Raw genomic sequence first — 27485 nt, 5'->3', positions numbered from 1 at the left:
ACTAACTGGACATCTCCCTGTGGCAGGGTACCTGGTCACTAACTGGACATCTCCCTGTGGCTGGGTATCTGGTCACTAACTGGACATCTCTCTGTGGCAGGGTATTTGGTCACTGAATGGATATCTCTCTGTGGGATGGTATCTGGTCATTGACTGGACATCTCCCTGTGGCTGGGTATCTGGTCACTAACTGGACATCTCCTTGTGGCAGGGTATCTGGTCACTGACTGGACATCTCCGTGTGGCAGTGTATCTGGTCTCTAAATGTACATGTCCCTGTGGCTGGGTATCTGGTCACTAACTGGACATCTCTCTGTAGGTAGATATCTGGTCACTAACTGGACATCTCCCTGTGGCAGGGTATCTTGTCACTGACTGGACATCTCCCTGTGGCAGGGGATCTGGTCCCTAACAGGACACATCCCTGTGGCAGGGTATCTGGTCACTGACTGGACATCGCCCTGTGGCAGGGTATCTGGTCACTAACTGGACATCTCTCTGTGGCTGGGGATCTGGTCACTAACTCGACATCTCCCTGTGGCTGGGTATCTGGTCACTAACTGGACATCTCCCTGTGACTGTGTATCTGGTCACTGACTGGACATCTCCCTGTGGCTGGGTATCTGGTCACTAACTGGACATCTCCTTGTGGCAGGGTATCTGGTCACTGACTGGACATCTCCCTGTGGCAGTGTATCTGGTCTCTAAATGGACATCTCCCTGTGGCTGGGTATCTGGTCACTAACTGGACATCTCTCTGCGGCTGGGTATCTGGTCACTAACTGGACATCTCCCTGTGGCAGGGTATCTGGTCACTAACTGGACATCTCTCTGTGGCTGGGCATCTGGTCACTGAATGGACATCTCCCTGTGGCAGTGTATCTGGTCACTAACTGGACACCTCCCTGTGGCTGGGTATCTGGTCACTGACTGGACATCTCCCTGTGGCAGGATATCGGGTCACTAACTGGATATCTCCCTGTGGTAGGGTATCTGGTCACTGACTGGACATCTCTCTGTGGCAGGGTATCTGGTCACTGACTGGACATCTCTCTGTGGCTGGGAATCTGGTCACTGACTGGACATCTCGCTGTGGCAGGGGATCTGGTCACTAACTGGACATTTCCCAGTGGCAATGTATCTGGTCACTGACTGGACATCTCCCTATGGCTGGGTAACTGGTCACTGACTGGACATCGCTCTGTGGCAGAGTATCTGGTCACTAACTGGACATCTATTTGTGGCTGCAGGTCTGGTCACTAACTGGACATCTCCCTGTGGCAGGGGATCTGGTCACTAACTGGACATCTCCCTGTGGCTGGGTATCTGGTCACTAACTGGACATCTCCCTGTGGCAGGGTACCTGGTCACTAACTGGACATCTCCCTGTGGCTGGGTATCTGGTCACTAACTGGACATCTCTCTGTGGCAGGGTATTTGGTCACTGAATGGATATCTCTCTGTGGGATGGTATCTGGTCATTGACTGGACATCTCCCTGTGGCTGGGTATCTGGTCACTAACTGGACATCTCCTTGTGGCAGGGTATCTGGTCACTGACTGGACATCTCCCTGTGGCAGTGTATCTGGTCTCTAAATGGACATGTCCCTGTGGCTGGGTATCTGGTCACTAACTGGACATCTCTCTGCGGCTGGGTATCTGGTCACTAACTGGACATCTCCCTGTGGCAGGGTATCTGGTCACTAACTGGACATCTCCCTGTAGGTAGATATCTGGTCACTAACTGGACATCTCCCTGTGGCAGGGTATCTTGTCACTGACTGGACATCTCCCTGTGGCAGGGGATCTGGTCCCTAACAGGACACATCCCTGTGGCAGGGTATCTGGTCACTGACTGGACATCGCCCTGTGGCAGGGTATCTGGTCACTAACTGGACATCTCTCTGTGGCTGGGGATCTGGTCACTAACTCGACATCTCCCTGTGGCTGGGTATCTGGTCACTAACTGGACATCTCCCTGTGACTGTGTATCTGGTCACTGACTGGACATCTCCCTGTGGCTGGGTATCTGGTCACTAACTGGACATCTCCTTGTGGCAGGGTATCTGGTCACTGACTGGACATCTCCCTGTGGCAGTGTATCTGGTCTCTAAATGGACATCTCCCTGTGGCTGGGTATCTGGTCACTAACTGGACATCTCTCTGCGGCTGGGTATCTGGTCACTAACTGGACATCTCCCTGTGGCAGGGTATCTGGTCACTGACTGGACATCTCCCTGTGGCAGTGTATCTGGTCTCTAAATGGACATGTCCCTGTGGCTGGGTATCTGGTCACTAACTGGACATCTCTCTGCGGCTGGGTATCTGGTCACTAACTGGACATCTCCCTGTGGCAGGGTATCTGGTCACTAACTGGACATCTCCCTGTAGGTAGATATCTGGTCACTAACTGGACACCTCCCTGTGGCTGGGTATCTGGTCACTGACTGGACATCTCCCTGTGGCAGGATATCGGGTCACTAACTGGATATCTCCCTGTGGTAGGGTATCTGGTCACTGACTGGACATCTCTCTGTGGCAGGGTATCTGGTCACTGACTGGACATCTCTCTGTGGCAGGGTATCTGGTCACTGACTGGACATCTCCCTATGGCTGGGTAACTGGTCACTGACTGGACATCGCTCTGTGGCAGAGTATCTGGTCACTAACTGGACATCTATTTGTGGCTGCAGGTCTGGTCACTAACTGGACATCTCCCTGTGGCAGGGGATCTGGTCACTAACTGGACATCTCCCTGTGGCTGGGTATCTGGTCACTAACTGGACATCTCCCTGTGGCAGGGTACCTGGTCACTAACTGGACATCTCTCTGTGGCTGGGTATCTGGTCACTAACTGGACATCTCCCTATGGCTGGGTAACTGGTCACTGACTGGACATCGCTCTGTGGCAGAGTATCTGGTCACTAACTGGACATCTCTCTGTGGCTGCAGATCTGGTCACTAACTGGACATATCCCTGTGGCAGGGGATCTGGTCACTAACTGGACATCTCCCTGTGGCTGGGTATCTGGTCACTAACTGGACATCTCCCTGTGGCAGGGTACCTGGTCACTAACTGGACATCTCTCTGTGGCTGGGTATCTGGTCACTAACTGGACATCTCCCTATGGCTGGGTAACTGGTCACTGACTGGACATCGCTCTGTGGCAGAGTATCTGGTCACTAACTGGACATCTCTCTGTGGCTGCAGATCTGGTCACTAACTGGACATATCCCTGTGGCAGGGGATCTGGTCACTAACTGGACATCTCCCTGTGGCTGGGTATCTGGTCATTAACTGGACATCTCCCTGTGGCAGGGTAACTGGTCACTAACTGGACATCTCTCTGTGGCTGGGTATCTGGTCACTAACTGGACATCTCTCTGTGGCAGGGTATCTGGTCACAGAATGGATATCTCTCTGTGGCAGAGTATCTGGTCACTGACTGAACATCTCTCTGTGGCAGGGTATCTGGTCATTGACTGGACATCTCTCTGTGGCTGGGTTTCTGGTCACTAACTGGACATCTCCCATGCAGGGTGTCGGGTCACTAACTGGACATCTCCCTTTGGCTGGGTATCTGGTCACTAACTGGACATCTCTCTGTGGCAGGGTATCTGGTCACTAACTGGACATGTCTCTGTGGCTGGATATCTGGTCACTAACTGGACATCTGTCTGTGGCTGGCTATCTGGTCACTGACTGGACATCTCTCTGCGGCTGGGTATCTGGTCACTGACTGGACATCTATCTGTGGCTGGGTATCTGGTCACTAACTGGACATCTCTCTGTGGCAGGGTATCTGGTCACTGAATGGATATCTCTCTGTGGCATGGTATCTGGTCACTGACTGAACATCTCTCTGTGGCAGGGTTTCTGGTCATTGACAGGACATCTCTCTGTGGCTGGGTATCTGGACACGAACTGGACATCTCCCTGTGGCAGGGTATCGGGTCACTAACTGGACATCTGCCTGTCGCAGGGTATCTGGTCACTAATTGGACATCTCTCTGTGGCAGAGTATCTGGTCACTAACAGGACATCTCTCTGTGGCAGAGTATCTGGTCACTAACTGGACATTCCCTGTGGCTGGGTATCTGGTCACTAACTGGACATCTCCCTGTGGCGGCGGATCTGGTCACTTACTGTACATCTCCATGTGGCTGGGTATCTGGTCACTGACTGGACATCTCCCTGTGGCTGGGAATCTGGTCACTGACTGGACATCTCCCTGTGGCAGGGTATCGGGTCACTAACAGGACATCTCCCTGTGGCAGGGTATCTGGTCACAGACTGGACATCTGTCTGTGGCTGGGAATCTCTTCACTCACTGGACATCTCCCTGTGGCAGTGTATCTGGTCACTAACTGGACACCTCCCTGTGGCTGGGTATCTGGTCACTGACTGGACATCTCCCTGTGGCAGGATATCGGGTCAGTAACTGGATATCTCCCTGTGGTAGGGTATCTGGTCACTGACTGGACATCTCTCTGTGGCAGGGTATCTGGTCACTGACTGGACATCTCTCTGTGGCTGGGAATCTGGTCACTGACTGGACATCTCGCTGTGGCAGGGGATCTGGTCACTAACTGGACATTTCCCAGTGGCAATGTATCTGGTCACTGACTGGACATCTCCCTATGGCTGGGTAACTGGTCACTGACTGGACATCGCTCTGTGGCAGAGTATCTGGTCACTAACTGGACATCTATTTGTGGCTGCAGGTCTGGTCACTAACTGGACATCTCCCTGTGGCAGGGGATCTGGTCACTAACTGGACATCTCCCTGTGGCTGGGTATCTGGTCACTAACTGGACATCTCCCTGTGGCAGGGTACCTGGTCACTAACTGGACATCTCTCTGTGGCTGGGTATCTGGTCACTAACTGGACATCTCCCTATGGCTGGGTAACTGGTCACTGACTGGACATCGCTCTGTGGCAGAGTATCTGGTCACTAACTGGACATCTCTCTGTGGCTGCAGATCTGGTCACTAACTGGACATATCCCTGTGGCAGGGGATCTGGTCACTAACTGGACATCTCCCTGTGGCTGGGTATCTGGTCATTAACTGGACATCTCCCTGTGGCAGGGTAACTGGTCACTAACTGGACATCTCTCTGTGGCTGGGTATCTGGTCACTAACTGGACATCTCTCTGTGGCAGGGTATCTGGTCACAGAATGGATATCTCTCTGTGGCAGGGTATCTGGTCACTGACTGAACATCTCTCTGTGGCAGGGTATCTGGTCATTGACTGGACATCTCTCTGTGGCTGGGTTTCTGGTCACTAACTGGACATCTCCCATGCAGGGTGTCGGGTCACTAACTGGACATCTCCCTTTGGCTGGGTATCTGGTCACTAACTGGACATCTCTCTGTGGCAGGGTATCTGGTCACTAACTGGACATGTCTCTGTGGCTGGATATCTGGTCACTAACTGGACATCTGTCTGTGGCTGGCTATCTGGTCACTGACTGGACATCTCTCTGCGGCTGGGTGTCTGGTCACTGACTGGACATCTCTCTGTGGCTGGGTATCTGGTCACTAACTGGACATCTCTCTGTGGCAGGGTATCTGGTCACTGAATGGATATCTCTCTGTGGCAGGGTATCTGGTCACTGACTGAACATCTCTCTGTGGCAGGGTTTCTGGTCATTGACAGGACATCTCTCTGTGGCTGGGTATCTGGACACGAACTGGACATCTCCCTGTGGCAGGGTATCGGGTCACTAACTGGACATCTGCCTGTGGCAGGGTATCTGGTCACTAATTGGACATCTCTCTGTGGCAGAGTATCTGGTCACTAACAGGACATCTCTCTGTGGCAGAGTATCTGGTCACTAACTGGACATTCCCTGTGGCTGGGTATCTGGTCACTAACTGGACATCTCCCTGTGGCGGCGGATCTGGTCACTTCCTGTACATCTCCATGTGGCTGGGTATCTGGTCACTGACTGGACATCTCCCTGTGGCTGGGAATCTGGTCACTGACTGGACATCTCCCTGTGGCAGGGTATCGGGTCACTAACAGGACATCTCCCTGTGGCAGGGTATCTGGTCACAGACTGGACATCTGTCTGTGGCTGGGAATCTCTTCACTCACTGGACATCTCCCTGTGGCAGTGTATCTGGTCACTAACTGGACACCTCCCTGTGGCTGGGTATCTGGTCACTGACTGGACATCTCCCTGTGGCAGGATATCGGGTCACTAACAGGATATCTCCCTGTGGTAGGGTATCTGGTCACTGACTGGACATCTCTCTGTGGCAGGGTATCTGGTCACTGACTGGACATCTCTCTGTGGCTGGGAATCTGGTCACTGACTGGACATCTCGCTGTGGCAGGGGATCTGGTCACTAACTGGACATTTCCCAGTGGCAATGTATCTGGTCACTGACTGGACATCTCCCTATGGCTGGGTAACTGGTCACTGACTGGACATCGCTCTGTGGCAGAGTATCTGGTCACTAACTGGACATCTATTTGTGGCTGCAGATCTGGTCACTAACTGGACATCTCCCTGTGGCAGGGGATCTGGTCACTAACTGGACATCTCCCTGTGGCTGGGTATCTGGTCACTAACTGGACATCTCCCTGTGGCAGGATATCGGGTCACTAACTGGATATCTCCCTGTGGTAGGGTATCTGGTCACTGACTGGACATCTCTCTGTGGCAGGGTATCTGGTCACTGACTGGACATCTCTCTGTGGCAGGGTATCTGGTCACTGACTGGACATCTCCCTATGGCTGGGTAACTGGTCACTGACTGGACATCGCTCTGTGGCAGAGTATCTGGTCACTAACTGGACATCTATTTGTGGCTGCAGGTCTGGTCACTAACTGGACATCTCCCTGTGGCAGGGGATCTGGTCACTAACTGGACATCTCCCTGTGGCTGGGTATCTGGTCACTAACTGGACATCTCCCTGTGGCAGGGTACCTGGTCACTAACTGGACATCTCTCTGTGGCTGGGTATCTGGTCACTAACTGGACATCTCCCTATGGCTGGGTAACTGGTCACTGACTGGACATCGCTCTGTGGCAGAGTATCTGGTCACTAACTGGACATCTCTCTGTGGCTGCAGATCTGGTCACTAACTGGACATATCCCTGTGGCAGGGGATCTGGTCACTAACTGGACATCTCCCTGTGGCTGGGTATCTGGTCACTAACTGGACATCTCCCTGTGGCAGGGTACCTGGTCACTAACTGGACATCTCTCTGTGGCTGGGTATCTGGTCACTAACTGGACATCTCCCTATGGCTGGGTAACTGGTCACTGACTGGACATCGCTCTGTGGCAGAGTATCTGGTCACTAACTGGACATCTCTCTGTGGCTGCAGATCTGGTCACTAACTGGACATATCCCTGTGGCAGGGGATCTGGTCACTAACTGGACATCTCCCTGTGGCTGGGTATCTGGTCATTAACTGGACATCTCCCTGTGGCAGGGTAACTGGTCACTAACTGGACATCTCTCTGTGGCTGGGTATCTGGTCACTAACTGGACATCTCTCTGTGGCAGGGTATCTGGTCACAGAATGGATATCTCTCTGTGGCAGAGTATCTGGTCACTGACTGAACATCTCTCTGTGGCAGGGTATCTGGTCATTGACTGGACATCTCTCTGTGGCTGGGTTTCTGGTCACTAACTGGACATCTCCCATGCAGGGTGTCGGGTCACTAACTGGACATCTCCCTTTGGCTGGGTATCTGGTCACTAACTGGACATCTCTCTGTGGCAGGGTATCTGGTCACTAACTGGACATGTCTCTGTGGCTGGATATCTGGTCACTAACTGGACATCTGTCTGTGGCTGGCTATCTGGTCACTGACTGGACATCTCTCTGCGGCTGGGTATCTGGTCACTGACTGGACATCTATCTGTGGCTGGGTATCTGGTCACTAACTGGACATCTCTCTGTGGCAGGGTATCTGGTCACTGAATGGATATCTCTCTGTGGCATGGTATCTGGTCACTGACTGAACATCTCTCTGTGGCAGGGTTTCTGGTCATTGACAGGACATCTCTCTGTGGCTGGGTATCTGGACACGAACTGGACATCTCCCTGTGGCAGGGTATCGGGTCACTAACTGGACATCTGCCTGTGGCAGGGTATCTGGTCACTAATTGGACATCTCTCTGTGGCAGAGTATCTGGTCACTAACAGGACATCTCTCTGTGGCAGAGTATCTGGTCACTAACTGGACATTCCCTGTGGCTGGGTATCTGGTCACTAACTGGACATCTCCCTGTGGCGGCGGATCTGGTCACTTACTGTACATCTCCATGTGGCTGGGTATCTGGTCACTGACTGGACATCTCCCTGTGGCTGGGAATCTGGTCACTGACTGGACATCTCCCTGTGGCAGGGTATCGGGTCACTAACAGGACATCTCCCTGTGGCAGGGTATCTGGTCACAGACTGGACATCTGTCTGTGGCTGGGAATCTCTTCACTCACTGGACATCTCCCTGTGGCAGTGTATCTGGTCACTAACTGGACACCTCCCTGTGGCTGGGTATCTGGTCACTGACTGGACATCTCCCTGTGGCAGGATATCGGGTCAGTAACTGGATATCTCCCTGTGGTAGGGTATCTGGTCACTGACTGGACATCTCTCTGTGGCAGGGTATCTGGTCACTGACTGGACATCTCTCTGTGGCTGGGAATCTGGTCACTGACTGGACATCTCGCTGTGGCAGGGGATCTGGTCACTAACTGGACATTTCCCAGTGGCAATGTATCTGGTCACTGACTGGACATCTCCCTATGGCTGGGTAACTGGTCACTGACTGGACATCGCTCTGTGGCAGAGTATCTGGTCACTAACTGGACATCTATTTGTGGCTGCAGGTCTGGTCACTAACTGGACATCTCCCTGTGGCAGGGGATCTGGTCACTAACTGGACATCTCCCTGTGGCTGGGTATCTGGTCACTAACTGGACATCTCCCTGTGGCAGGGTACCTGGTCACTAACTGGACATCTCTCTGTGGCTGGGTATCTGGTCACTAACTGGACATCTCCCTATGGCTGGGTAACTGGTCACTGACTGGACATCGCTCTGTGGCAGAGTATCTGGTCACTAACTGGACATCTCTCTGTGGCTGCAGATCTGGTCACTAACTGGACATATCCCTGTGGCAGGGGATCTGGTCACTAACTGGACATCTCCCTGTGGCTGGGTATCTGGTCATTAACTGGACATCTCCCTGTGGCAGGGTAACTGGTCACTAACTGGACATCTCTCTGTGGCTGGGTATCTGGTCACTAACTGGACATCTCTCTGTGGCAGGGTATCTGGTCACAGAATGGATATCTCTCTGTGGCAGGGTATCTGGTCACTGACTGAACATCTCTCTGTGGCAGGGTATCTGGTCATTGACTGGACATCTCTCTGTGGCTGGGTTTCTGGTCACTAACTGGACATCTCCCATGCAGGGTGTCGGGTCACTAACTGGACATCTCCCTTTGGCTGGGTATCTGGTCACTAACTGGACATCTCTCTGTGGCAGGGTATCTGGTCACTAACTGGACATGTCTCTGTGGCTGGATATCTGGTCACTAACTGGACATCTGTCTGTGGCTGGCTATCTGGTCACTGACTGGACATCTCTCTGCGGCTGGGTATCTGGTCACTGACTGGACATCTCTCTGTGGCTGGGTATCTGGTCACTAACTGGACATCTCTCTGTGGCAGGGTATCTGGTCACTGAATGGATATCTCTCTGTGGCAGGGTATCTGGTCACTGACTGAACATCTCTCTGTGGCAGGGTTTCTGGTCATTGACAGGACATCTCTCTGTGGCTGGGTATCTGGACACGAACTGGACATCTCCCTGTGGCAGGGTATCGGGTCACTAACTGGACATCTGCCTGTGGCAGGGTATCTGGTCACTAATTGGACATCTCTCTGTGGCAGAGTATCTGGTCACTAACAGGACATCTCTCTGTGGCAGAGTATCTGGTCACTAACTGGACATTCCCTGTGGCTGGGTATCTGGTCACTAACTGGACATCTCCCTGTGGCGGCGGATCTGGTCACTTCCTGTACATCTCCATGTGGCTGGGTATCTGGTCACTGACTGGACATCTCCCTGTGGCTGGGAATCTGGTCACTGACTGGACATCTCCCTGTGGCAGGGTATCGGGTCACTAACAGGACATCTCCCTGTGGCAGGGTATCTGGTCACAGACTGGACATCTGTCTGTGGCTGGGAATCTCTTCACTCACTGGACATCTCCCTGTGGCAGTGTATCTGGTCACTAACTGGACACCTCCCTGTGGCTGGGTATCTGGTCACTGACTGGACATCTCCCTGTGGCAGGATATCGGGTCACTAACAGGATATCTCCCTGTGGTAGGGTATCTGGTCACTGACTGGACATCTCTCTGTGGCAGGGTATCTGGTCACTGACTGGACATCTCTCTGTGGCTGGGAATCTGGTCACTGACTGGACATCTCGCTGTGGCAGGGGATCTGGTCACTAACTGGACATTTCCCAGTGGCAATGTATCTGGTCACTGACTGGACATCTCCCTATGGCTGGGTAACTGGTCACTGACTGGACATCGCTCTGTGGCAGAGTATCTGGTCACTAACTGGACATCTATTTGTGGCTGCAGATCTGGTCACTAACTGGACATCTCCCTGTGGCAGGGGATCTGGTCACTAACTGGACATCTCCCTGTGGCTGGGTATCTGGTCACTAACTGGACATCTCCCTGTGGCAGGGTACCTGGTCACTAACTGGACATCTCCCTGTGGCTGGGTATCTGGTCACTAACTGGACATCTCTCTGTGGCAGGGTATTTGGTCACTGAATGGATATCTCTCTGTGGGATGGTATCTGGTCATTGACTGGACATCTCCCTGTGGCTGGGTATCTGGTCACTAACTGGACGTCTCCTTGTGGCAGGGTATCTGGTCACTGACTGGACATCTCCCTGTGGCAGTGTATCTGGTCTCTAAATGGACATGTCCCTGTGGCTGGGTATCTGGTCACTAACTGGACATCTCCCTGTGGCAGGGTATCGGGTCACTAACAGGACATCTCCCTGTGGCAGGGTATCTGGTCACAGACTGGACATCTGTCTGTGGCTGGGAATCTCTTCACTCACTGGACATCTCCCTGTGGCAGTGTATCTGGTCACTAACTGGACACCTCCCTGTGGCTGGGTATCTGGTCACTGACTGGACATCTCCCTGTGGCAGAATATCGGGTCACTAACTGGATATCTCCCTGTGGCAGGGTACCTGGTCACTAACTGGACATCTCCCTGTGGCGGCGGATCTGGTCACTTACTGTACATCTCCATGTGGCTGGGTATCTGGTCACTGACTGGACATCTCCCTGTGGCTGGGAATCTGGTCACTGACTGGACATCTCCCTGTGGCAGGGTATCGGGTCACTAACAGGACATCTCCCTGTGGCAGGGTATCTGGTCACAGACTGGACATCTGTCTGTGGCTGGGAATCTCTTCACTCACTGGACATCTCCCTGTGGCAGTGTATCTGGTCACTAACTGGACACCTCCCTGTGGCTGGGTATCTGGTCACTGACTGGACATCTCCCTGTGGCAGGATATCGGGTCACTAACTGGATATCTCCCTGTGGTAGGGTATCTGGTCACTGACTGGACATCTCTCTGTGGCAGGGTATCTGGTCACTGACTGGACATCTCTCTGTGGCTGGGAATCTGGTCACTGACTGGACATCTCGCTGTGGCAGGGGATCTGGTCACTAACTGGACATTTCCCAGTGGCAATGTATCTGGTCACTGACTGGACATCTCCCTATGGCTGGGTAACTGGTCACTGACTGGACATCGCTCTGTGGCAGAGTATCTGGTCACTAACTGGACATCTATTTGTGGCTGCAGGTCTGGTCACTAACTGGACGTCTCCCTGTGGCAGGGGATCTGGTCACTAACTGGACATCTCCCTGTGGCTGGGTATCTGGTCACTAACTGGACATCTCCCTGTGGCAGGGTACCTGGTCACTAACTGGACATCTCTCTGTGGCTGGGTATCTGGTCACTAACTGGACATCTCCCTATGGCTGGGTAACTGGTCACTGACTGGACATCGCTCTGTGGCAGAGTATCTGGTCACTAACTGGACATCTCTCTGTGGCTGCAGATCTGGTCACTAACTGGACATATCCCTGTGGCAGGGGATCTGGTCACTAACTGGACATCTCCCTGTGGCTGGGTATCTGGTCATTAACTGGACATCTCCCTGTGGCAGGGTAACTGGTCACTAACTGGACATCTCTCTGTGGCTGGGTATCTGGTCACTAACTGGACATCTCTCTGTGGCAGGGTATCTGGTCACAGAATGGATATCTCTCTGTGGCAGGGTATCTGGTCACTGACTGAACATCTCTCTGTGGCAGGGTATCTGGTCATTGACTGGACATCTCTCTGTGGCTGGGTTTCTGGTCACTAACTGGACATCTCCCATGCAGGGTGTCGGGTCACTAACTGGACATCTCCCTTTGGCTGGGTATCTGGTCACTAACTGGACATCTCTCTGTGGCAGGGTATCTGGTCACTAACTGGACATGTCTCTGTGGCTGGATATCTGGTCACTAACTGGACATCTGTCTGTGGCTGGCTATCTGGTCACTGACTGGACATCTCTCTGCGGCTGGGTATCTGGTCACTGACTGGACATCTCTCTGTGGCTGGGTATCTGGTCACTAACTGGACATCTCTCTGTGGCAGGGTATCTGGTCACTGAATGGATATCTCTCTGTGGCAGGGTATCTGGTCACTGACTGAACATCTCTCTGTGGCAGGGTTTCTGGTCATTGACAGGACATCTCTCTGTGGCTGGGTATCTGGACACGAACTGGACATCTCCCTGTGGCAGGGTATCGGGTCACTAACTGGACATCTGCCTGTGGCAGGGTATCTGGTCACTAATTGGACATCTCTCTGTGGCAGAGTATCTGGTCACTAACAGGACATCTCTCTGTGGCAGAGTATCTGGTCACTAACTGGACATTCCCTGTGGCTGGGTATCTGGTCACTAACTGGACATCTCCCTGTGGCGGCGGATCTGGTCACTTCCTGTACATCTCCATGTGGCTGGGTATCTGGTCACTGACTGGACATCTCCCTGTGGCTGGGAATCTGGTCACTGACTGGACATCTCCCTGTGGCAGGGTATCGGGTCACTAACAGGACATCTCCCTGTGGCAGGGTATCTGGTCACAGACTGGACATCTGTCTGTGGCTGGGAATCTCTTCACCCACTGGACATCTCCCTGTGGCAGTGTATCTGGTCACTAACTGGACACCTCCCTGTGGCTGGGTATCTGGTCACTGACTGGACATCTCCCTGTGGCAGGATATCGGGTCACTAACAGGATATCTCCCTGTGGTAGGGTATCTGGTCACTGACTGGACATCTCTCTGTGGCAGGGTATCTGGTCACTGACTGGACATCTCTCTGTGGCTGGGAATCTGGTCACTGACTGGACATCTCGCTGTGGCAGGGGATCTGGTCACTAACTGGACATTTCCCAGTGGCAATGTATCTGGTCACTGACTGGACATCTCCCTATGGCTGGGTAACTGGTCACTGACTGGACATCTCCCTGTGGCTGGGTATCTGGTCACTAACTGGACATCTCTCTGTGGCAGGGTATTTGGTCACTGAATGGATATCTCTCTGTGGGATGGTATCTGGTCATTGACTGGACATCTCCCTGTGGCTGGGTATCTGGTCACTAACTGGACGTCTCCTTGTGGCAGGGTATCTGGTCACTGACTGGACATCTCCCTGTGGCAGTGTATCTGGTCTCTAAATGGACATATCCCTGTGGCTGGGTATCTGGTCACTAACTGGACATCTCTCTGTAGGTAGATATCTGGTCACTAACTGGACATCTCCCTGTGGCAGGGTATCTTGTCACTGACTGGACATCTCCCTGTGGCAGGGGATCTGGTCCCTAACAGGACACATCCCTGTGGCAGGGTATCTGGTCACTGACTGGACATCGCCCTGTGGCAGGGTATCTGGTCACTAACTGGACATCTCTCTGTGGCTGGGGATCTGGTCACTAACTCGACATCTCCCTGTGGCTGGGTATCTGGTCACTAACTGGACATCTCCCTGTGACTGTGTATCTGGTCACTGACTGGACATCTCCCTGTGGCTGGGTATCTGGTCACTAACTGGACATCTCCTTGTGGCAGGGTATCTGGTCACTGACTGGACATCTCCCTGTGGCAGTGTATCTGGTCTCTAAATGGACATCTCCCTGTGGCTGGGTATCTGGTCACTAACTGGACATCTCTCTGCGGCTGGGTATCTGGTCACTAACTGGACATCTCCCTGTGGCAGGGTATCTGGTCACTAACTGGACATCTCTCTGTGGCTGGGCATCTGGTCACTGAATGGACATCTCCCTGTGGCAGTGTATCTGGTCACTAACTGGACACCTCCCTGTGGCTGGGTATCTGGTCACTGACTGGACATCTCCCTGTGGCAGGATATCGGGTCACTAACTGGATATCTCCCTGTGGTAGGGTATCTGGTCACTGACTGGACATCTCTCTGTGGCAGGGTATCTGGTCACTGACTGGACATCTCTCTGTGGCTGGGAATCTGGTCACTGACTGGACATCTCGCTGTGGCAGGGGATCTGGTCACTAACTGGACATTTCCCAGTGGCAATGTATCTGGTCACTGACTGGACATCTCCCTATGGCTGGGTAACTGGTCACTGACTGGACATCGCTCTGTGGCAGAGTATCTGGTCACTAACTGGACATCTATTTGTGGCTGCAGGTCTGGTCACTAACTGGACATCTCCCTGTGGCAGGGGATCTGGTCACTAACTGGACATCTCCCTGTGGCTGGGTATCTGGTCACTAACTGGACATCTCCCTGTGGCAGGGTACCTGGTCACTAACTGGACATCTCTCTGTGGCTGGGTATCTGGTCACTAACTGGACATCTCTCTGTGGCAGGGTATTTGGTCACTGAATGGATATCTCTCTGTGGGATGGTATCTGGTCATTGACTGGACATCTCCCTGTGGCTGGGCATCTGGTCACTGAATGGACATCTCCCTGTGGCAGTGTATCTGGTCACTAACTGGACACCTCCCTGTGGCTGGGTATCTGGTCACTGACTGGACATCTCCCTGTGGCAGGATATCGGGTCACTAACTGGATATCTCCCTGTGGTAGGGTATCTGGTCACTGACTGGACATCTCTCTGTGGCAGGGTATCTGGTCACTGACTGGACATCTCTCTGTGGCTGGGAATCTGGTCACTGACTGGACATCTCGCTGTGGCAGGGGATCTGGTCACTAACTGGACATTTCCCAGTGGCAATGTATCTGGTCACTGACTGGACATCTCCCTATGGCTGGGTAACTGGTCACTGACTGGACATCGCTCTGTGGCAGAGTATCTGGTCACTAACTGGACATCTATTTGTGGCTGCAGGTCTGGTCACTAACTGGACATCTCCCTGTGGCAGGGGATCTGGTCACTAACTGGACACCTCCCTGTGGCTGGGTATCTGGTCACTAACTGACATCTCCCTGTGGCAGGGTACCTGGTCACTAACTGGACATCTCCCTGTGGCTGGGTATCTGGTCACTAACTGGACATCTCCTTGTGGCAGGGTATCTGGTCACTGACTGGACATCTCCCTGTGGCAGTGTATCTGGTCTCTAAATGGACATCTCCCTGTGGCTGGGTATCTGGTCACTAACTGCACATCTCTCTGCGGCTGGGTATCTGGTCACTAACTGGACATCTCCCTGTGGCAGGGTATCTGGTCACTAACTGGACATCTCCCTGTAGGTAGGTATCTGGTCACTAACTGGACATCTCCCTGTGGCAGGGTATCTTGTCACTGACTGGACATCTCCCTGTGGCAGGGGATCTGGTCCCTAACAGGACATCTCCCTGTGGCAGGGTATCTGGTCACTAACTGGACATCTCTCTGTGGCTGGGGATCTGGTCACTAACTCGATATCTCCATGTGGCTGGGTATCTGGTCACTAACTGGACATCTCCCTGTGACTGTGTATCTGGTCACTGACTGGACATCTCCCTGTGGCTGGGTATCTGGTCACTAACTGGACATCTCCTTGTGGCAGGGTATCTGGTCACTGACTGGACATCTCCCTGTGGCAGTGTATCTGGTCTCTAAATGGACATCTCCCTGTGGCTGGGTATCTGGTCACTAACTGGACATCTCTCTGCGGCTGGGTATCTGGTCACTGAATGGACATCTCTCTGTGGCAGGGTATCTGGTCACTAAATGGACATCTCCCTGTGGCAGGGTATCTGGTCACTAACTGGACATCTCCCTGTGGGTCGGTATCTGGTCACTAGCTGGACATCTCCCTGTGGCAGGCTATCTAGTCACTGCCTGGACATCTCCCTGTGGCAGGGGATCTGTTCTCTAACTGGTCATCTCCCTGTCGCAGGGTATCTGGTCACTGACTGGACATCTCTCTGTGGCAGGGTATCTGGTCACTAATTGGACATCTCTCTGTGACAGGGTAACTGGTCACTGACTGGACATCTCTCTGTGGCAGGGTATCTGGTCACTAACTGGACATATCTTTGTGGCAGGGTATCTGGTCACTAACTGGACATCTCCCTGTGGCAGAGTATCTGGTCAATGACTCGACATCTCCCTATGTCTGGGTATCTGGTCACTGACTGGTCATCTCTCTGTGGCAGGGTATCTGGTCACTGACTGGACATCTCTCTGTGGCAGGGTATCTGGTTACTAACTGGACATCTCCCTGTGGCAGGGTATCTGGTCACTGACTGGACATCTCCCTGTGGCTGGGAATCTGGTCACTGACTGGACATCTCCCTGTGGCAGGGTATCGGGTCACTAACAGGACATCTCCCTGTGGCAGGGTATCTGGTCACAGACTGGACATCTGTCTGTGGCTGGGAATCTCTTCACTCACTGGACATCTCCCTGTGGCAGTGTATCTGGTCACTAACTGGACACCTCCCTGTGGCTGGGTATCTGGTCACTGACTGGACATCTCCCTGTGGCAGGATATCGGGTCACTAACAGGATATCTCCCTGTGGTAGGGTATCTGGTCACTGACTGGACATCTCTCTGTGGCAGGGTATCTGGTCACTGACTGGACATCTCTCTGTGGCTGGGAATCTGGTCACTGACTGGACATCTCGCTGTGGCAGGGGATCTGGTCACTAACTGGACATTTCCCAGTGGCAATGTATCTGGTCACTGACTGGACATCTCCCTATGGCTGGGTAACTGGTCACTGACTGGACATCGCTCTGTGGCAGAGTATCTGGTCACTAACTGGACATCTATTTGTGGCTGCAGATCTGGTCACTAACTGGACATCTCCCTGTGGCAGGGGATCTGGTCACTAACTGGACATCTCCCTGTGGCTGGGTATCTGGTCACTAACTGGACATCTCCCTGTGGCAGGGTACCTGGTCACTCACTGGACATCTCCCTGTGGCTGGGTATCTGGTCACTAACTGGACATCTCTCTGTGGCAGGGTATTTGGTCACTGAATGGATATCTCTCTGTGGGATGGTATCTGGTCATTGACTGGACATCTCCCTGTGGCTGGGTATCTGGTCACTAACTGGACGTCTCCTTGTGGCAGGGTATCTGGTCACTGACTGGACATCTCCCTGTGGCAGTGTATCTGGTCTCTAAATGGACATGTCCCTGTGGCTGGGTATCTGGTCACTAACTGGACATCTCTCTGTAGGTAGATATCTGGTCACTAACTGGACATCTCCCTGTGGCAGGGTATCTTGTCACTGACTGGACATCTCCCTGTGGCAGGGGATCTGGTCCCTAACAGGACACATCCCTGTGGCAGGGTATCTGGTCACTGACTGGACATCGCCCTGTGGCAGGGTATCTGGTCACTAACTGGACATCTCTCTGTGGCTGGGGATCTGGTCACTAACTCGACATCTCCCTGTGGCTGGGTATCTGGTCACTAACTGGACATCTCCCTGTGACTGTGTATCTGGTCACTGACTGGACATCTCCCTGTGGCTGGGTATCTGGTCACTAACTGGACATCTCCTTGTGGCAGGGTATCTGGTCACTGACTGGACATCTCCCTGTGGCAGTGTATCTGGTCTCTAAATGGACATCTCCCTGTGGCTGGGTATCTGGTCACTAACTGGACATCTCTCTGCGGCTGGGTATCTGGTCACTAACTGGACATCTCCCTGTGGCAGGGTATCTGGTCACTAACTGGACATCTCTCTGTGGCTGGGCATCTGGTCACTGAATGGACATCTCCCTGTGGCAGTGTATCTGGTCACTAACTGGACACCTCCCTGTGGCTGGGTATCTGGTCACTGACTGGACATCTCCCTGTGGCAGGATATCGGGTCACTAACTGGATATCTCCCTGTGGTAGGGTATCTGGTCACTGACTGGACATCTCTCTGTGGCAGGGTATCTGGTCACTGACTGGACATCTCTCTGTGGCTGGGAATCTGGTCACTGACTGGACATCTCGCTGTGGCAGGGGATCTGGTCACTAACTGGACATTTCCCAGTGGCAATGTATCTGGTCACTGACTGGACATCTCCCTATGGCTGGGTAACTGGTCACTGACTGGACATCGCTCTGTGGCAGAGTATCTGGTCACTAACTGGACATCTATTTGTGGCTGCAGGTCTGGTCACTAACTGGACATCTCCCTGTGGCAGGGGATCTGGTCACTAACTGGACATCTCCCTGTGGCTGGGTATCTGGTCACTAACTGGACATCTCCCTGTGGCAGGGTACCTGGTCACTAACTGGACATCTCTCTGTGGCTGGGTATCTGGTCACTAACTGGACATCTCTCTGTGGCAGGGTATTTGGTCACTGAATGGATATCTCTCTGTGGGATGGTATCTGGTCATTGACTGGACATCTCCCTGTGGCTGGGTATCTGGTCACTAACTGGACATCTCCTTGTGGCAGGGTATCTGGTCACTGACTGGACATCTCCCTGTGGCAGTGTATCTGGTCTCTAAATGGACATCTCCCTGTGGCTGGGTATCTGGTCACTAACTGCACATCTCTCTGCGGCTGGGTATCTGGTCACTAACTGGGCATCTCCCTGTGGCAGGGTATCTGGTCACTAACTGGACATCTCCCTGTAGGTAGGTATCTGGTCACTAACTGGACATCTCCCTGTGGCAGGGTATCTTGTCACTGACTGGACATCTCCCTGTGGCAGGGGATCTGGTCCCTAACAGGACATCTCCCTGTGGCAGGGTATCTGGTCACTGACTGGACATCGCCCTGTGGCAGGGTATCTGGTCACTAACTGGACATCTCTCTGTGGCTGGGGATCTGGTCACTAACTCGATATCTCCATGTGGCTGGGTATCTGGTCACTAACTGGACATCTCCCTGTGACTGTGTATCTGGTCACTGACTGGACATCTCCCTGTGGCTGGGTATCTGGTCACTAACTGGACATCTCCTTGTGGCAGGGTATCTGGTCACTGACTGGACATCTCCCTGTGGCAGTGTATCTGGTCTCTAAATGGACATCTCCCTGTGGCTGGGTATCTGGTCACTAACTGGACATCTCTCTGCGGCTGTGTATCTGGTCACTGAATGGACATCTCTCTGTGGCAGGGTATCTGGTCACTAAATGGACATCTCCCTGTGGCAGGGTATCTGGTCACTAACTGGACATCTCCCTGTGGGTGGGTATCTGGTCACTAGCTGGACATCTCCCTGTGGCAGGCTATCTAGTGACTGCCTGGACATCTCCCTGTGGCAGGGGATCTGTTCTCTAACTGGACATCTCCCTGTCGCAGGGTATCTGGTCACTGACTGGACATCTCTCTGTGGCAGGGTATCTGGTCACTAATTGGACATCTCTCTGTGACAGGGTAACTGGTCACTGACTGGACATCTCTCTGTGGCAGGGTATCTGGTCACTAACTGGACATATCTTTGTGGCAGGGTATCTGGTCACTAACTGGACATCTCCCTGTGGCAGAGTATCTGGTCAATGACTCGACATCTCCCTATGTCTGGGTATCTGGTCACTGACTGGTCATCTCTCTGTGGCAGGGTATCTGGTCACTGACTGGACATCTCTCTGTGGCAGGGTATCTGGTTACTAACTGGACATCTCCCTGTGGCAGGGTATCTGGTCACTGACTGGACATCTCTCTGTGTCTGGGTATCTGGTCACTGACTGGAAATCTCTCTGTGGCTGTGTATCTGGTCACTGACTGGAGATCGCCCTGTGGTACGGTATCTGGTCACTAACTGGACATCTCTCTGTGGCTGGGTATCTGGTCACTGACTGGACATCTCCCTGTGGCAGGGTATCTGGTCACTGACTGGACATCTCTCTGTGTCTGGGTATCTGGTCACTGACTGGAAATCTCTCTGTGGCTGTGTATCTGGTCACTGACTGGAGATCGCCCTGTGGTACGGTATCTGGTCACTAACTGGACATCTCCCTGTGGCTGGGTATCTGGTCACTGACTGGACATCTCCCTGTGGCAGGGTATCTGGTCACTGACTGGACATCTCCCTGTGGCTGGCTATCTGGTCACTGACTGGACATCTCCCTGTGGCTGGGGATCTGGTCACTAACTGGACATCTCCCTGTGGCTGGGTATCTGGTCACTGACTGGACCTCTCTCTGTGGCAGGGTATCTGGTCACTTACTGGACATCTCTCTGTGACTGGGTATCTGGTCACTAACTGGACGTCTCCCTGTGGCTGGGGATCTGATCACTAACTGGACATCTCCCTGTGGCTGGCTATCTGGTCACTGACTGGACATCTCCCTGTGGCTGGGGATCTGGTCACTAACTGGAAATCTCCCTGTGGCTGGGTATCTGGTCACTGACTGGACCTCTCTCTGTGGCAGGGTATCTGGTCACTTACTGGACATCTCTCTGTGACTGGGTATCTGGTCACTAACTGGACGTCTCCCTGTGGCTGGGGATCTGATCACTAACTGGACATCTCCCAGTGACTGTGTATCTGGTCATTGACTGGACATCTCTCTGTGGCAGGGTATCTGGTCACTAACTGGACGTCTCCCTGTGGCTGGGGATCTGGTCACTAACTGGACATCTCCCTGCGGCTGGGTATCTGGTCACTAACTGGACATCTCTCTGTGGCTGGGGATCTGGTCACTAACTGGACATCTCCCTGTGGCAGGGTATCTGGTCATTAACTGGGCATCTCCCTGTGGCTGGGTACCTGTTCATTAACTGGACATCTCCCTGTGGCTGGGTATCTGGTCACTAACTGGACATCTCCCTGTGGCAGGGTATCTGGTCACTGACTGGACATCTCCCTGTGGCAGGGTATCTGGTCACTAACTGGACATCTCCCTGTGGCAGGGTATCTGGTCACTGACTGGACATCTCCCTGTGGCAGGGTATCTGGTCACTAACTGGGCATCTCCCTGTGGCTGGGTATCTGGTCACTGACTGGAAATATCTCTGTGGCAGGGGTTCTGGTCACTGAATACCTGATCACTGACTGGACATCTCCCTGTCGCAGCGATCGCTTTCAGCACCACGGTCAGCGCACATCCATTCCAACTCCGAAAGCTGGCAACCCGGGCGTTTTTGCTCACTCCTTTCCTTGAAGTTCCTCAAATGTTGCCACGTCCCGCAGTTCACATCCAGCAGCAGCGGGCTCCGGACAGGTAAGCTGCGAGTAGTTCAAACCCGAGGAGGCACAGCCAGAGGACCCTGTGCGTTGCATGGAGACAGACGCGCTGCTTGAGACTTACTCGCCGGAGTCAACAGCAGAAGCAAACCCGTTTCCCTGCGATAGGAGCTGGGTGATGTCGGTACATCTTGCTCTGGTAATAGCAGAAGAGTGTCTCTGGCACTGTCCCTCCCCTTGGGTGCCCAGGAGAATGAGCAGGTAAGATTGCAGACTTACCTGCGATCATTGCGATTGTCACACGCCTTTAAACAGCCAGGCGCGTCCAATCTTTCTGCCCCCTCTCACTGGCAGGCGGGTTGGTTTCTCGTTAAGAAGCTGCCTTGCCTGAACACTCCTGCCCTCTCTCTTCCATTGCATTTTACTGCAGAGTTTTAAATCAGGACATCACCACCCCCCACCCTCACCATCAATCGTCTGTTAACGAATTAAACGGAGCCAAGGGGCGAGCGGGACCTTTTAGTACAGAAAGTCCTCTGTATCAGAGAGCAGTAACCCACTCTCACCGGGCGAAAAGGTCAGAATTATTTTTCCTTTTCAAAAAAAAAATCGAACATGTCTTTGAGCCCGCACAAGTTAAACTTTCGCCCCCCTGAAGGAACCTTCCTGCAAACTTGCACTGGGAGATGTTACTTTGCACCGAGCGAACAGAATGACCAATCTGACTGGAGAATTAAACCTGAAGACTCAATGGCTGGTTTCTCATAGCAACCGTTCCCAGGGCTTAGAAATGTCCTAGTTTCTCAATGTGACCAGAACTCGACTGTGCAGAGCCAGCCCAGACAGCTGTCCAAAGGGAACGGGCCACAAATCAGAATTGTCTCCTTTGTTTGACTAAACAAAAAATGATATTGTCTCAACTGCAAAGAGAGAGAGAGTGAGAGAGAAATGTATTCCTCAGGGGACACGGCATGATTTCGACAAAAGTGCAATTTAAACAAAACTAAAGGAAATTTGAAGGCTTCTTTGAAACCTTTATAAATCACTGGCTAGGCCTCTGCTGGAGTATTATGTCCAGTTGTGGGTGCCACATTCTGGGAAGGATGGCAATGGCTTGGAGAGGGCATGGAGGAGGCTTACGAGAATGGGCCAGGGATGACTTCAGTTGTGTCCTGACACTCGGGACACTGGGAATAGGAACATAAGAACATCGGTATTAGTTGCAGAAGTAGGCAATTCAGCCCTTCGAGCCTACTCCACCATTCAATCAGATCATGGCTGATCTCTTCCTGGTCTCAAATCCACCTCTACCGATTCCCTATATCCCTTTAACCCGTTTTAAAAATCAGAAATATATCTACCTCCTTCTTGAAAGCATTTAATGATTCAGACTCCACCGCAGCGAGTTCCACAAATTCACCACCCTCTGCGAGAAGTAGTTCCTCCTCAGAGTAGTTCTCCTGGGAATAGAGGAAGTTATGGGAGTTTTGATAGAGGTGTTAAAAAATTCTGAGTTTTAAACCCATGGAATAAAGGCACAGTGGTGGATTATAAGTGAAGTTAGTTTAGTGGCTCGCAACAGAGGGTAGTGGCGAATGGTTCTTTTTCAGAGATAGGGATTGTTGGGTCCCCCGATGGTCGGTACTAGGATGACTGCTTTTCTTGATGAGTGCTAATCAGCTAGATTTCAGCGCACAACATACAATTTCACAATTTTCGGATGACACCAAGCTTGGAAATATAGTGAACTGTGAGGAGGACAGTGAGAAAGTGGGCATGGAGAGGCTGGTGCAATGTGGGCATGTGGCACATGAAGCTGACATGCAGAGAATTGTGAAGCGGTAGGTTTTGATCAGAAGAATGTGGAGGAGCAACATACACTAAAATCCATAGAATCTCTACAGTGCAGAAGGAGGCCATTCAGCCCATTGAGTCTGAAAGTGCCCTCTACCTAGGCCCACTGCCCTGCCCCACATGTTTGCAACCCACCTAACCTGCACATCTTTGACAGCAATGGGGCAATTTAGCATGGTCAATCCACCTAACCTGACCAGCTTTGAATTGCGGGAGGAAACCAGAGCACCCGGAGGAAACTCACGCAGACACCGTGAGAAATTGCAAACTCCACACAGACAGTCAGGGGCGGCACAGTGGTTAGCACTGCTGCTTCACAGTTCCAGAGTCCCGGGTTCAATTCCGGCCTCAGGTGGCAGTCTGTGTGGAGTTTGCATTTTCTCTCCGTGACTGCGTGGGCTTCCTCTGGGTGCTCTGGTTTTTGGGCACGGTAGCCCAGTGGTTAGCTTCACAGCGTCAGGGACCCGAATTCGATTCCCACTTGGGACACAGTGTGGAGTCTGCACGTTTTCTCCATGTCAGCGTGGGTTTCCTCCGGGCAATCCAGTTTCATCCCACAAGTTCCGAAAGACGTGCTTGTTAGGTGAATTGGACATTCTGAATTCTCCCTCATTGTACACGAACCGGCGCCAGAGTGTGGCGACGAGGGGATTTTCACAGTAGTTTCATTGCAATGTTAATGTAAGCCTACTTGTGACACTAATAATGATTATTTTTATTCCTCCCACAGTCTAAAGACGTGCGGGTTAGGTGGATTGGCTTTGTTAAATTGCCTCTTAGTGTCCAAAAAGGTTAGCTGGTGTTTCTGGGTTACGGGGAGGGGTGGATTTAGGTAGGCTCTTTCCAAGGGCCGGTGCAGACCCGATGGGCCGAATGGCATCCTTCTGCACTGTAAATTCTATGATTTATGATCTTTCATCACCCAAAGCTGGAATCAAACCCGGGTACCTGACACTGTGAGGCAGCAGTGAAGAGAAACTATTTCTCCCAAACGATTGTGAATCTGTGGAATTTGCTACCCCAGAGTGCAGTGGATACTGGGACAGTGGGTAAACTTAAGGAGGAGTTTGACAGATTGGTGATTGGTAATGGGTTGAAGGGTTATGGAGAATGGGCAGGACGGTGGAGTTAAGGCCAGGATGAGATCAGCCATGATCATATTGAATGGTGGAGTAGGCTCGAGAGGCTAAATTGCCTACTCCTGCTCCAAGTTCATGGGCGGAATTCTCTGCAAATGGGGCAATGTCCCCACACCCATGAGAAAATGGGCGTGAAACACCCTGGACCTTTTTCTAGAATGTCCAGAGTGGTTCTCCGTTTTCAAGGGGGCTCGCAGGGCCCTGGAGTAGTCCACGCAGCTCCGGCTGCTGATACTGGATCCTGCACTTCCGGACGCGGGTCCGCGCATGCCCGTGGCGGCCACCTGTGGCGGCGGCCCCGTGCAACATGGTGGACACACACAGCAAGCCGGCCCCAACAATATAGCCTCCCCCCCAGATCGCGCGCGCCCGCCAATCGGTGACCCCCGATCGCGAGCCTGGCCGTCTTGGAGGCTCCGCCGCCCCCCCCCCTGGTGGTGGATACCCCCGCTCCCCCCACCAGGGTGGCTGCGGACTGGGTCCACAGCCGCCACTCCGAGCTCCCGTGGGTGGAACCATGAGTGAACCACGCCGGTGGGAACTCAGCCAGCTGCTGGCGGAGAATCGTCATGGGGGCCTCTTTCAATGGCCCCCGACTGGCGCCGCTTTGACCGCGCGTGTGCGACTAGCGGCAATTCTCCGGTCCGCGGAGAATCACAGGAAGGTGTCGGACCCAATCGCGGGTCTGACGGCTCATTCTCCGCCCCGCGCCAAGCGCGGAGGCTTGGAGAATCCCGCCCCATGTGTTCCGAGAAAGAACTACTCTGACTGATTTCACCATCCAGCTCTTGGTCTGTAGCACTGTAGTTCTCAGTACCCCAAGCACAAATAGGGTGTTTATGATCAATAACGGGATTTCTTGATTAATATGAAGATCAGGGGTTATGGGGAGAAGGCAGGTGAATGGGGATGGGAAAAATATCAGCCATGATCGAATGGCGGAGCAGACTCGATGGGCTGAATGGCCTAATTCTGCTCCTATACCTTATGAGCTTATGAAAAACTGCACCACTGTGGAGCCCACTAAAATGTACAATTCTGAAGTGGTGCAGAAACTATGGAGCATGGTGGGGACATGTGCGCAATTTATTGAAGCTGGCAGGGAAAGTTGAGAAGGGGGTTACAAAGGTTTATAGGATCCTGGGTTTTATAAATAGAGGTATTGAGTTCAAAAGCAATGAGGCTATGAAGACGCTTTATATTAAAAAAAACTAATTCAGCCCCAATGTTATGTCCAATTCGGAGTGCCACACTTTAGGACGGGTTTTGAGAGGGTGCAGTAATTATTTGGAGAATAGTTCTGAGAATGGCTAGATTGGACAAGCTGGGGCTGTTCACCTTTCAGAAGAGAAAGCTGCAAGATTTGTTCAAAATCATGAGATGTCTTAACAGAGAAGACAAAAAGAAGCTGTTCCCGTTGGCAGAAAGATCAAGCATCAAAGGTGATTTGCAAAAGAAGCAGTGGCAACTTGAAGAAAATCTTTTGTGTGCAGTGAGTGGCTAGGATCTGGAATGTAAGGCCTGAGGGCGTGGTGGAGACAGGTGTACTGTGGCTTTCAAAAAGGAGCTGGATAAATGCCTGAAGAGAAAACATGTCCAGGGCTGCAGGAAAGGGGTAAGGGAGTGGGGCGAGTTGAGTTGCTCTTTCAGAGAGCCAACACCAACATCGTTTTGAGTGGTAACCTTTCTCTGGTTCTTTGAGCCTGTGCGTCCATGGTACAATAAACAGGGAGAAGCAGGAGAGTTAGTAATCAGGCAACACTGATGCCCGCCCTTGCCCTTATTCCTGATCGGCTTCAATTTTTAGGATGTTGGGTGGATGACAGTTTGTGGGATTAAAAAATTAAAAGCCTCCACCTTGGGTGGTTTGGGGGGGTGTCTCTATCAAAAGCCCCCGTCTGGTGGTGGTTACCCTCCGGTGAAGACCTGGAGACCTCAGGATCTTCCTCCCCCTGGCCCATCCCCTAGGCTCTTGATCGCACCCCCACTGCACACACGACCACCTTTGCTCCCCAACTGTCCCCAACACATCCCCTTTCCCGGGACCCCTACCATTCACCTGGCATCCATGTCCCAACACTTAGTCCCAGGCATGTCACTGGAGTGCCTTTTGCAGTCATTGCTGCGCTGTGACTGGAGGACCTAGAGAGTTGCTGGCCAATCCGACAGCTCTCCAAGCAGGATTTCCTGCCAGTGATGGATAGAAGTCCTGCCTTCTGCCAATCAGTGCTCGATACAGTGCAAAATGGCAGCAGACCTATTGGAGTTGACGGGAAGGTATTCACCGCTAACTCTCTGCATGGCAGGGGTCAAGCAACCACTATCGGGAAAATTCAGGTCCAGGGCCTGAAAACTGTTTTAAAAAGCTGGTGAAGACCCAGTGGGAAGGATGAGGTTGACTGCTTGCATAAAGAAGACCACAGCTCCTTAAAAGGGTAACCCAGTGCAGAGCAAAATGTGAATGAAAGTTTCTCCTAAGTCGCTCCAAGTTCTCAAAATGACTGTCTGCAAGACCACCTTGATGTTCACCTGAAAAGTAGTACAAGAGTCATTGATTGTTCGCCAGACCAGTACCGAGAGGTCAACCGTATAACCTAGCTGCCATTTCAAAAACTCCGCCATTTATCTTTTCCCATTGAATAATTCACTTTTAACACTTGTATAGGTCAGGATCGTCTGTCTTGAACGCCTCAGATCTGTCCTTCAGTAGGGAGTCAATCTCGCGTTTGAGCCATGGTTTCCGGTTGGGGAACATACGTACTGCTTTCTCTGGCAGGCAGTCGTCCACACATTTGCTGCTTCAAGAAGACCACCATCATACC

At 52.5% G+C, this 27485-nt stretch overlaps 1 protein-coding gene across 2 annotated transcripts in view; it reads right to left on the bottom strand.

Annotated features, from left to right (window-relative positions):
- Window positions 1-22357, bottom strand: part of LOC140420693 (metabotropic glutamate receptor 1-like) — an 842616-nt gene extending 820259 nt beyond the window's left edge. For both annotated transcript variants that reach the window (XM_072504696.1, XM_072504691.1), the window contains exon 1: window positions 21528-22357. The gene's annotated coding sequence lies outside the window, so the exon portion shown is untranslated. The remainder of the gene's footprint in view (window positions 1-21527) is intronic.
- Window positions 22358-27485: the final 5128 nt, after the last annotated feature.

Source organism: Scyliorhinus torazame, chromosome 1 (assembly GCF_047496885.1).
Source record: "Scyliorhinus torazame isolate Kashiwa2021f chromosome 1, sScyTor2.1, whole genome shotgun sequence".
NCBI classification, from domain to species: domain Eukaryota; kingdom Metazoa; phylum Chordata; class Chondrichthyes; order Carcharhiniformes; family Scyliorhinidae; genus Scyliorhinus; species Scyliorhinus torazame.
The sequence above is the reverse complement of the archived record's forward strand: the minus strand, read 5'-3'. Positions and strand labels throughout refer to the sequence as shown.